Raw genomic sequence first — 11569 nt, 5'->3', positions numbered from 1 at the left:
TTGAGTTTTGTGTTTTTACGTTCTTATACAACGCCAATGCTATAAATAAGATAATCTACGCCGAACCATTATCGGTATTTGAATTCGGTGTACTTGTCCGGTATGCTGACTATCATGCACGTTCAACTCTAATTAAGTTCCTTACTACACTATCTCGCCTCCGAGAGAGCGGCCTTACATAACCACATGATTAGCATTAGGGATTAGGATTAGAATTCTGGGCTTTCGGCTTATATGGCCATGTCAGCCCGTAATGTATGAGGGACGACGTCTCTCGGCGATCCCATTATCCGAGGAAAGGGGAGGAAGGAAATGGCCTTTAACCTATATGCTAGACACCATCCCAGCATTTCACTGATGTGAGTGAGGAAAACCACACTCAGGATGGCTGTCCTGAGAAATCCTTTACACTTTTTCAACCGAGTGTCCCCACCGGGAATAGAACACAGGACCGCTCCCATCAAATACGACAGCGTTAGCGACTACACTACGCGAGGCTACGGCATAACCACACTACCAGTCACAATTAACACCTTGAGTGCTAATCACGTATGTATGTGCAGTGGCCGAAATTTTGCAGACCTTAGATTACGCACGTATAAGTAGTCTTCATTCAAAATGTATTTTATTGTGTTTTTCTTTACACTTGCACTGAGTTAAAAATCTTGAGTTGTATCTTCTGTCCTAGATGCTCAACAAACGCTCTTTGCTGTTCAGTTGGAGTATTTGTCTGCAAGAGACGTGCATGTTGTTTTAAGGGAAAACTGGCGAGAAAAGGATATGTCGGGTGATGTTGTATATACCTCAATTTGCAAAAGCAATTTAGCAAAAGTAACTGCAATATTTCTATTTGGAGAGACATTTCACACGTTTATAATGGTTTTGGTCAACTCTTCCATATTCTACACGACACAAGTACATTCAGCTAACTATCCCTTTCTGAATCCATGAGAATCGCTTGAGACACTGTTTGCACACAAAGGAGAGGAAGAGGGAGACTTTAAGGATCTGCAGATCCGCAATTTTTGGGTTGACCAGAAGAAACTTTTTTTTTTCAAAATTTTACCGCAAAATCTTCACTTTGTAAAGAACTCTGCTACTCAGAGGGCTGCGCGATATGTCGATATATCGATATCGTCGATATCGATATCATCTTATATCGATAATCGATATCGCAAAAATATCGATGCCGATATATCGATATCGTCGATATTTGATATCGATATCCGATATTGTCGATATTTGATATCCGATATCGTCGATATTCGATATCGATATCCGTTATTGTTGATATTCGATATCCGATATCGTCGATATTCGATATCGATATCCGATATCGCCAATATCGATATTCGATATTGCTGTATCACACTTCCTCAAAAAAAATTGCGGCGGGTTTTGCTTTATATATATATATATATATATATATATATATATATATATATATATATATATATATATATATATATATATATATATATATATATATATATATATATATATATATATATATATCGGGTGTTGCAAAATAAGTGTTACAACTCTTGGGAGGTAACTCCTGCCACTGAGACAAGAAAAAAAGTTATCTTGAACTTTCTGCTATCGGACATAGTTTCAGATCTACAGGGTGCCGAAAGCGTGGGAAAATGACTTTCGGACGCCAATAGTTCGGAAACTATCCAACATAAAGAGGGCGGGTAAAAAATTCACTGAAGAAGTCATACCTGCTCTATTGAATTTTACATGTTTCACAATCCTACCATGCACGCGCAAGGGATTCCCCAAAGGAACGTAGGGAGTCCCGGATAATCTGCCAAATGAAACTTGGTCTAAATGGGTATGAATTGATAGACTTTCTACCCGGTAACAATAATTCGTTTGTATTAGGTCGATATCTGGAACAAATACAAAATGGCGGACACCTTCATGCCCGTTGTGTGTGGTTGCATAATCGCTAGGTACGGATGCTGGCCAACAGTGACGTTCTGAATATTAAGTGTAGCGAATTTGTACTCAAATGCTCTAGAAAGACATCTGGAGTGTCGGTAGAGCATAACAGATGAAGCAGGGTGATTCACATGTGTGGAAACACTTAACGAAAAATGCCCAGAAATGCACTCATACTCCGTAAACGTGAGTTCAAATCGTCGGAAATGTAAGGATTAGCGTCAAGAACATGACAGCCATTGCCAATTCACCAATAATATTCTTTCAACCGATGCAATATGATGTGTACGGTTGCATACCAATAAGGATGTAACAACTGAGGCCAAGTTGGAATTGTGCAATTGGACTCACAAAGAAACTGGGTAAACTAAAGGAATGTCACTAGTGGGATCGCATGATCGATATTGAAATGTGGCCAATGTGTGTGTTGATACCAACATGTAGCTAATGGACAAATGTCAACCTGTCCCACTACTGCTGGGACACCGTCCCACGTGCGAAAAATAGGAAAATAACTACTCGGGTCTTGAAATAACTACTCTGAGGCTGTGGGCTCCTAGTAGGATTGGAAACCGCGACCACGCGAGCAAAAGCGAGCGCTCTAGCATTAAGGCTTCGAGGGAGCCTCATTTTCTCTGTATTCATTTCTTTGAGGAGTACCTACTTTGTTTAGCAAACGCTCTTGTACAGCCTCCCGACATGCTTGTGTGTTTCATTTTGTTACTCCTACTGCACAGTTGTAAACAATCAGAGATTTAAGACGTTTCTTCCTATTTCTCATGTCGTTTTATTTTCCATATGTATGGTGTTCCAGCTGTAGTGTTAAATGTGCCAAATCGGTTCATTTTCGTCTTTGTCTTGGTATGTGCACTGTGTGTAAGATACGAATTTCTGGAGGTATTTTCCTATATTTCGAGTACGTCATATGTCCCAGAAGACGTGGGACATGATACAAATTTGTTATTTTCACGTTCTATCAGAATTTGAACCATGCATTAAGAGATTTCTTTTCATATGTGTCGACTGTTGGACAATGTCCCAAACAAAGAGGGACATTGATACAATCGTGTTCTACTTACGTTCTACCAAAAGATGCACCAGATGTAATAGCAGAATATACATCCTTATTTTCCTAGTTTTTGCACGTGAGATGATGTCCCAGCAGTAGTGCGACATGTTGACATTTGTCCATTAGCTACATGTTGATATCAACGCACACATTGCCCACATTTCAATATCGATCATGCGATCCCACTAGTGACATTCCTTTAGTTTACCCAGTTTCTTTGTGAGTCCAATTGCACAATTTCAACTTGGCCTTAGTTGTTACATCCTTATTGGTATGCAACCGTACACATCATATTGCATCGGTTTGAAAGAATATTATTGGTGAATTGGCAATGGCTTTCATGTTCTTGACGCTAATCCTTACATTTCCGACGATTTGAACTCACGTTTAAGGAGTATGAGTGCATTCTAGACATTTTTCGTTAAGTGTTTCCACACATATGAATCACCCTGCTTCATCTGTTATGCTCTACCGACACTCCAGATGTCTTTCTAGAGCATTTGAGTACAAATTCGCTACACTTAATACTCAAAACGTTACTGTTGGCCAGCATCCGTACCTAGCGATTATGCAACCACACAACGGGCATGAAGGTGTCCGCCATTTTGTATTTGTTCCAGATATCGACTTAATACAAACGAATTATTGTTACCGGGTAGAAAGCCTATCAATTCATACCCATTTAGACCAAGTTTCATTTGGCAGATTATCCGGGACTCCCTACGTTCCTTTGGGGAATCCCTTGCGCGTGCATGGTAGGATTGTGAAACATGTAAAATTCAATAGAGCAGGTATGACTTCTTCAGTGAATTTTTTACCCGCCCTTTTTATGTTGGATAGCTTCCGAACTATTGGCGTCCGAAAGTCATTTTCCCACGCTTTCGGCACCTTGTAGATCTGAAACTATGTCCGATAGCAGAAAGTTCAAGATAATTTTTTTTCTTTTCTCAGTGGCAGGAGTCACCTCCTAAGAGTTGTAACACTTATTTTGCAACACCCGATATATATATATATATATATATATATATATATATATATATATATATATATATATATATATATATATATATATATACAGTGGTGCCCACCCCCCTTATGTCTATGACGCACCCCCCCAATTGTCTATCCGTAGGTGTTCTCCCATGAAAAAATCTTCTTTTCGATTAATTTTACCCCCCTCATCAACCATATTTATATAGATTTTAACCCCCCAAATATTTCAATGACGCAGTTTGCGTCATAGCCTCCCCCCCCTTGTGGGCACCCCTGGTATATAACGCTTTTTGGTTCGCAATAGTAGCTGCATTTGCATTTCTTAACCGAATGAAACCAAACTGCACGATACTCGTATGAGGCAGAAAAACGCCCCGTTTCATGAGTCAAATTAATGTAGGGCTTGGGGACTATGCTTCCCAACACTCCATGTTAATATTTAATTTTATCTTTTGACTTCATTTCTTAACAGAATGAAGCCAAATTTACAGATGATTAGTATGGGTTAAAAATTTGGTTCCTTTTGAAGATAGTCCAAATCGGCGGCAGTGTGGTAGGGATGTTTCTACGTCTATTTAATCCACCTAAATATTGTATATTTAACTTATATTATCGGCTACACTTCTTTACCGAATCAAACCAAACTTTGTGCAAAAATTGTATTAGGCAGAAATGATGTTCCTTTCGAAGATAAAGCCAAAACCAGTGCAGAGCCGGGGAGCTATGCCCTCCGAAATATTTCTCATCATTAACATGGCGGCATTCCTTAACCGAGTCAACTTGATATCCTCACTACAATTAATGTTTGTGCTGTATTGCCATTGCGAGTGAAAAATCAAATGTCTGTGCTAAAATTTGCTTAAATCTAAACAGACAGGGAAACAAGAATTTACTAGTCTTTTGTGCAAAGTAGTAATTTTCCGTTTATTTGTATGTGGTTACTAGATGTAAGTTGAGCCACATAACTCAGCCCACTAAAACAAACAAAAGCCTCCGTTCTGTCATTTCACTACACAGACCTACATATTCTGTTTAGGTAGTATCACTTTCTTATTTCTTTGGATTTGCTTAAGTATTAGAATATGCATTATTAGGTGCACTGTTATTAGGAATGACTTAGAACCTTTCTAAATTGATTTCATAAGCAGAACTGAATAATGGTATAAGACGTTTGGTTTAGCCTAAATTTAATAAAAACATGAACACTTTTAGATATGAGTTTGCACAAAACCAATAACAATAAACCTCTTAAGTTCATGAGGGAGATGTCACGTCTTTGCGTGAAGCGCTTTAATACAAAAAAGATTATCAATTTAATAATAACATGAAAGAGATCTCGATTGATCGCGTGCTTTTTTTAATTGGATATTAAAATAGAGTCCAAGTGTTAAATTTGTAAAGCCAACGGATTAACTTAGAAGAACACAAACACACACATCACACATACAGAGAAAAATGAACAATAACTGTCTTGTTTAGAAATATGCCTATTAGCACTGAGTATTCAACTAGCAATGTATGATGCATTGAAGTTCATAGCACTGCTATTTAGGAACGAGCTCTTTTATTCATGGAAAGAAAATCAGTTGTTTCGCATGTTCTGCACTAACTGTAAGTGAAGTATGAACATCAGTTACGATATTGCATCCCCAACTAAATACTCTTTCCGATAGAACGCTGGTACGTACACAAATACTTACGAGCCAGAAGAGCTAATTTTGGAAATTCACTGTCATGAGATTTCCTCCAGTGAAGGAGGTTTTCTTCCATATCTATAGGTAGTGGTGCTATTCTAATTTTTGGTGACTGGTTATTATATATATATATATATATATATATATATATATATATATATATATATATATATATATATATATATATATATATATATATATATATATATATGAGAGAGAAATAGTAGATTGATACATAGAGAAATACCTATCTCCAGTGGCGTAACTAAGGGCTTGGGGGCCACCCCGCAGACAACGTGGAATGGGGCCCCTTTTCTACGTCCTACATCACAATTTGGGGGCCCCGTGATGGCCTGGGCCCCCTGCAATGCGGGGTCTGCGGGGCCCTTATTCACGCCCCTGTCTCTCTCCCTCTCTCTTAAGAAGCAAATCATACAAGATAGACAAAGGCACAATTTTCACTGGATGCCACAAGTGACAAGTAGAGACCTACACAGCAACCCAATATAAGGTGTTGTGACGAAATTAGGTAGCACTGCGAATATCTTGGAAACGAATTATCCAAAATAGATGTTTGTCAAGAAGTATTCGAAACACCTAAACCCAGCAATGGATCAACAATTATTGACAATGGTATGTATGCGTTTCATATGTAAATAACCCTCACCACTGCACTCATGTGATCCCAGTTTTCATTCTTGATATCTAACCAGCCCATTTGAAATTAAGAAAAAGATCGCTTATACCTTGTTCTGAGAGATCATATATCTAACCCTGTAGCTGTAAGAATTTCTAAGAACAAAGCTAAACAAACTGAAACTTGCTCGTTACTGGGTATAACTGAATAAAATTTACTGTTATGCATGGGTATAACAAACGGTTTAGCAAACTCGAAATATATTAACAACCGGTTTTAGCGAACCGGTGCGAACCGGCTGAATAGCACCACTGTCTGTAGATGGCACTGAAAGATATGCATCGATTTCCTGTTGCAGTGAGGCATCAAATGATTAGCACAAAAGGGAAACGGGGATTCCCCGATTTTGCTTTTGTTGATCGGGTACATCATTCTTCAATATCTGAAATGAAATTTTTGAGTTTTTCGTCCAACGATTATGCCGGTCAGGCTAAAGGAGACAGTGATAATGAGAAATGAATGAAAATGATGAAATGAAGAAAGTAGGAGGAAGCGGAAGAACCCCGAGGAAACCCACGCAACGGTGTTTGTCCACCACAAAGTTCACTTGGCAAGAGCAGGGTTTGAACCAGGGACCTCATGCACCAGAGGTGAACGCCCTACCACTGAGCCACCGCGGCCTCTATCGTCCATATCTGGATCAAGTATTGTTTGTGCGTGAGCTTAAAATACAACACACGCACGTGTTATGATATAGAAAGAACTTCTCTCTCTCTCTAACGCATACCGCCACACGTGCACATTCGCAAATGCATATACATGAAATAAACACCTACACGCAAATAAAACACGCATATTCTATGTCACCATGTTTCACTCTCATTCTTTCCGCAATGATGACCAATATAACTGAGAAAGATAATTCAATTAATATTTTTATTAACTTTTTTCGGAGAAAAGAGTGGTGGATTAGAAGGAACACAAGTCTGTTTTCTGTGACTAACAGGTATTCTGAGATATCTCCCATTGAAACGTTTTGAGACCAGATTGTTTATATCAACATGAATGCAATGAAATGAAATGAAATCTTTGAGTTTTACGTCCCACGGTTATGCCGGTTAGGCTAAAGGAGACGGTGATTATGAGAAATGAATGAAATGGTGGAATGAAGAAAGTGGGAGGAAACGGGAGAATCCAGAGAAAACCCACGCACGTGTTTGTCCCCCACGAAGTTCACTTGGCGGGGGCTGGGATCGAACCCGGAACCCCAAGCACCTGAGGTAAACGCTCTACCACCGAGCCACCGCGGCCCCCAACAACATGAATATTCAAGACCAATCAATATGTTGAATATCCATATTTGATGTTGTCGATATCAATATTGGATGTTGTTGATATCGATAGTTGATGTCGATATCGATATTCGATATTATCGATATCGATATTCGATATTGTCGATATTCGATATTGATATTGTCGATATCGATATTCGATATTGTCGATATCCAATATCGATATTTTCAATATCGATATATCTATTCGATATCGATATCAGAAAAATATCGAATGTCGATATCGAAATTTCGATATCGCACAGCCCTACTTCTCACGTTGTTTACACACAAAGACAGATTGAACAAGGCCATTCAATATTTTAATTTTCAGGTTCAACACAATTGAAGAAGAGTCTCGAACGAAATTGAAACAATTTTTACACGATTATAGAAGTATTGAATTGTGTTGCATATACTTGTTGATCTAGTACTTCAAAACAATTAATCGAAAATATGCAAACAGCTGAGAGTGAAACTGCGTGTTAATTTAATTCACACTTGCGCATGGATAGCTACAATATTAGCGTTTATTTCCTAACTTTCTGAAGACACTTTGAATTTAATAGATTTAATTATTAAACCTTTTACAAAGCATGTTAGTTGATTTAGTAGCTACTTCAGCAAATTTTCACTATGCATTTTGGTCTTTTTACATTAAATGTAGGTAAGATTAGCTTACGTTAAAAGAGTAGAGTGCTACTTAGATATAGAATAGTTCACTTTACTAAGGTTTCTAAAATTGTGTTCTTCATATAATGCATGGATAACAGAATCACACCCAAGAAAACTTTCTCAAACCGTTTCCGAGATTGCGGATCAATACCATGGGGCAGATGATGTATTTTGATGTCATTTATGTTATGGAATATAACATTATTTGAAAGAAGAGGCTGAAAACAGGAAACCAAGCAAAGCAATGACCTTCTTTCTTTGTACTGGTCTCTTAACGTCCTTATCTCCATCAGACATTCTACACAAACCTAGCCGATATTCGTTATTGACTAAGAATAGTCTGTCATAAAAATGAAAATTTTACGGTTAAAATGAGTGAGTCCATATTAAAGAGAATTATCTGGGATACTAATTTCTAATCACAGTATTTCTGCACAATGTAGGAAACCATTTTTTTTTAAAGTTTAATATTACTAGAATAAAACAATTTCGGAAAAGGGTTTTTCGTTCACAAACGAATGCTATCAGCAATTAAGCGGGTTGAATTTGTTACTGACGTACTTTCTTTCATTACTCTTAAGGGCTGGTTGTGTGGCATTATTGTTTTAAATGTACATGCTCCAACACAACATAAGGATGATGATATAAAGGGCAGTTTTTACGAAGAAGTGGAAAGGATATTTGACCAACTTCCGCGATATTATATAGCAATTATATTAACGGATTTCAATGCAAAGGTAGGATGAAAGGATATATTCAAACCAATAATAAGAAACGAAAGTATGCATAAGGAAAGTAATGACTACGGTGTTAGACTCGTAAACTTTGCAACATCTAAAAGCCTTATCGTGAAGAGTACAAAATTCCCACATCACGACGTTCATAAATACACTAGGACCTCACCAGACGAAAAAAAGAAAAAAAAAAAGAGACGCATAGTCAAATTGATCACATTTTAGCAGATAGAAGAAGACAATCTAGAATAATTGATGTTCGGTCGTCCATAGGGGCTGATTGTGACACTGATCACTAAATGGTAGCAGCGATAATAAGATAGATATTATTGTTGAATGAAGGAAATATTCAAGGTCTGAAAACGGAGAGATTTAATTTAAAGAAATTAGAAGAGAGAGAGAGAGGTAAGATTGGAATACCAGCTTGAAGTTTCTTATAGATTCTCAGCTTTGGAAGATTCAGAGTGCATAGTGTTGAGGATACCTGGATTGGAATTAAGATTTCAGCAAAATAAAAATTGGGACACAAGGAAACACGTAGGAGTCCTCTGCTTTGCACACGACTCAGCAATCGACTGTGGTGTGGTGTGCTGTTATCAGCTCTTCTTCGGGCATTTTCCTTCCCTCCCTCCACCAGCCCTTCCATGATATTCAGCACACTTTCTTCTGTGTGGCAAGGTCAGTTCTGATCGCCTGTTCTATGACGGCTGTATGCCGCTGTTCCCAGTGTGTGTTCACATGTTTTCCCATTATTTTTTTTAAGTATGCTATTGTTTTGGCCACAAGTGTATATTAAAGAAAGCTGACGGAACCATTCCCACTTATACAGATAGCATCTTAAATAGATGGAAAGATTTCTTTGACGATTTGCTTAACGCGCAGACAGAAACTAATATGCGTGGAGAAAGGGAGATATGCACCACAGAACTGTATATTCCAGAACCTAACCGAATAGAAGTGGAAATTTCTATAAAGAAAGCAAAGAAACAGAAATCTCCGGGTGTAGACGAAATCCCGGCTGAGTTAATTTTAGCTGGAGGCGAAAAACTGTGGAACGGTACACAAACTCATTCTGCTTTTCTGGAACAAAGAAGAATTGCCACGAGAGTGGAAAAAATGAATCATTGTTCCAATTCAAGAGAAAGGCGACAAAACTGATAGCAATAATTATCGAGAAATTTCTGTTCTGCCAATGTCCTATAAAATCCTCTCAAATAAGCCGGTGCATCAACTATTTATTGATTTTAGAGAGGGGTACGACTCAGTTAGGAGAGAAACACTGCACATCATTTTTGCAGAATTTGGAATACCAAAATAGATAATTAGATTAATTAAGATATATTGAAAGTAAAGTTAGGGTAGGGAAATTTTTGTCCACGACTTTCACGTCGAGAATGACCTGAAACAAGGTGATGCGTTGTCGCCATTATTATTTAACTTTGTTCTGGAATACGCTATAAGGAAAATCAAAGATAGCAACCAGGGCCTAGAGTTGAACGGTACTCACCAGGTTATGGCATATGCTGATGATGTAAATTTAATAGGGGATGATAGGGGAACAATAGAAAGAAATGCAGAGATGTTATTAAACGCTTGCAGGGACATGAGTTTAGAAGTAAATGCAGAGAAAACTAAATACATGGAAGTGCGTCAGGACCGTAATACGGCAAATTGTGGATGCGTTAAAATATTAAATAATACTTTTGATAAAGTGGATAGTTTCAAATATCTAGGATCAATATTAACAGACGAAAATCATATTCACAAAGAAATTAAATGTCGACTAAAAGCAGGGAATTCGTGTTACTATTCGGTTCAAAATCTCTTGTCGTCGCGAATTCTGTCGAGAAATTTGAAACTTAAAATATACAAAACGATAATCATGCCTGTTGTTCTGTATGGTTGCGAAACATGGTCGCTTACTCTGAGGGAAGAACATAGACTGAAAGTATTTGAGAACAAAATCCTTAGACAAATATTCGGACCCAAGAGGAACGGAAATGGGAATGGCGGAAACTTCATAACGAGGAACTACATAATTTATACGGTTTACCCAACTTTGTAAGGGTCGTCAAGTCTAGGAGGCTTAGGTGGGCGGGTCATGTAACTAGAATGAAAAAAAAATAGAAATGCTTTCAAAGTCTTGACTAGAAGACAAATCGAAAAACGACCATTAGGAAGACCTAGGCACAGATGGGAGGACAATATTATGATGGATCTCGCAGAGATAGGAATACAGAGTAGAAGCTGGATCCAATTGGCTATGAATAGAAGTCAGTGGAGAGCCTTTGTGAATGCGGCATTGAACCTCCGGGTTCCATAGGCCATAGAGTTAGTTAGTTAGTGTCAAACCACTACAATGTCTGTGGTAGAGTTAAAATTAATGAATGTGACATCAAGTGTTTGTTGCACTATTCTCGATTATGCGGATACTCATCGTCGGTGAAGATCCTGGTTCCTACGGACGTGCCCCTGCGCGGACCCCCTTT

This window comes from Thermobia domestica, chromosome 6, assembly GCF_964235325.1.
Source record: "Thermobia domestica chromosome 6, izTheDome1.hap1.1, whole genome shotgun sequence".
Classification (NCBI taxonomy): domain Eukaryota; kingdom Metazoa; phylum Arthropoda; class Insecta; order Zygentoma; family Lepismatidae; genus Thermobia; species Thermobia domestica.
Note: the sequence above shows the minus strand (reverse complement) of the source record.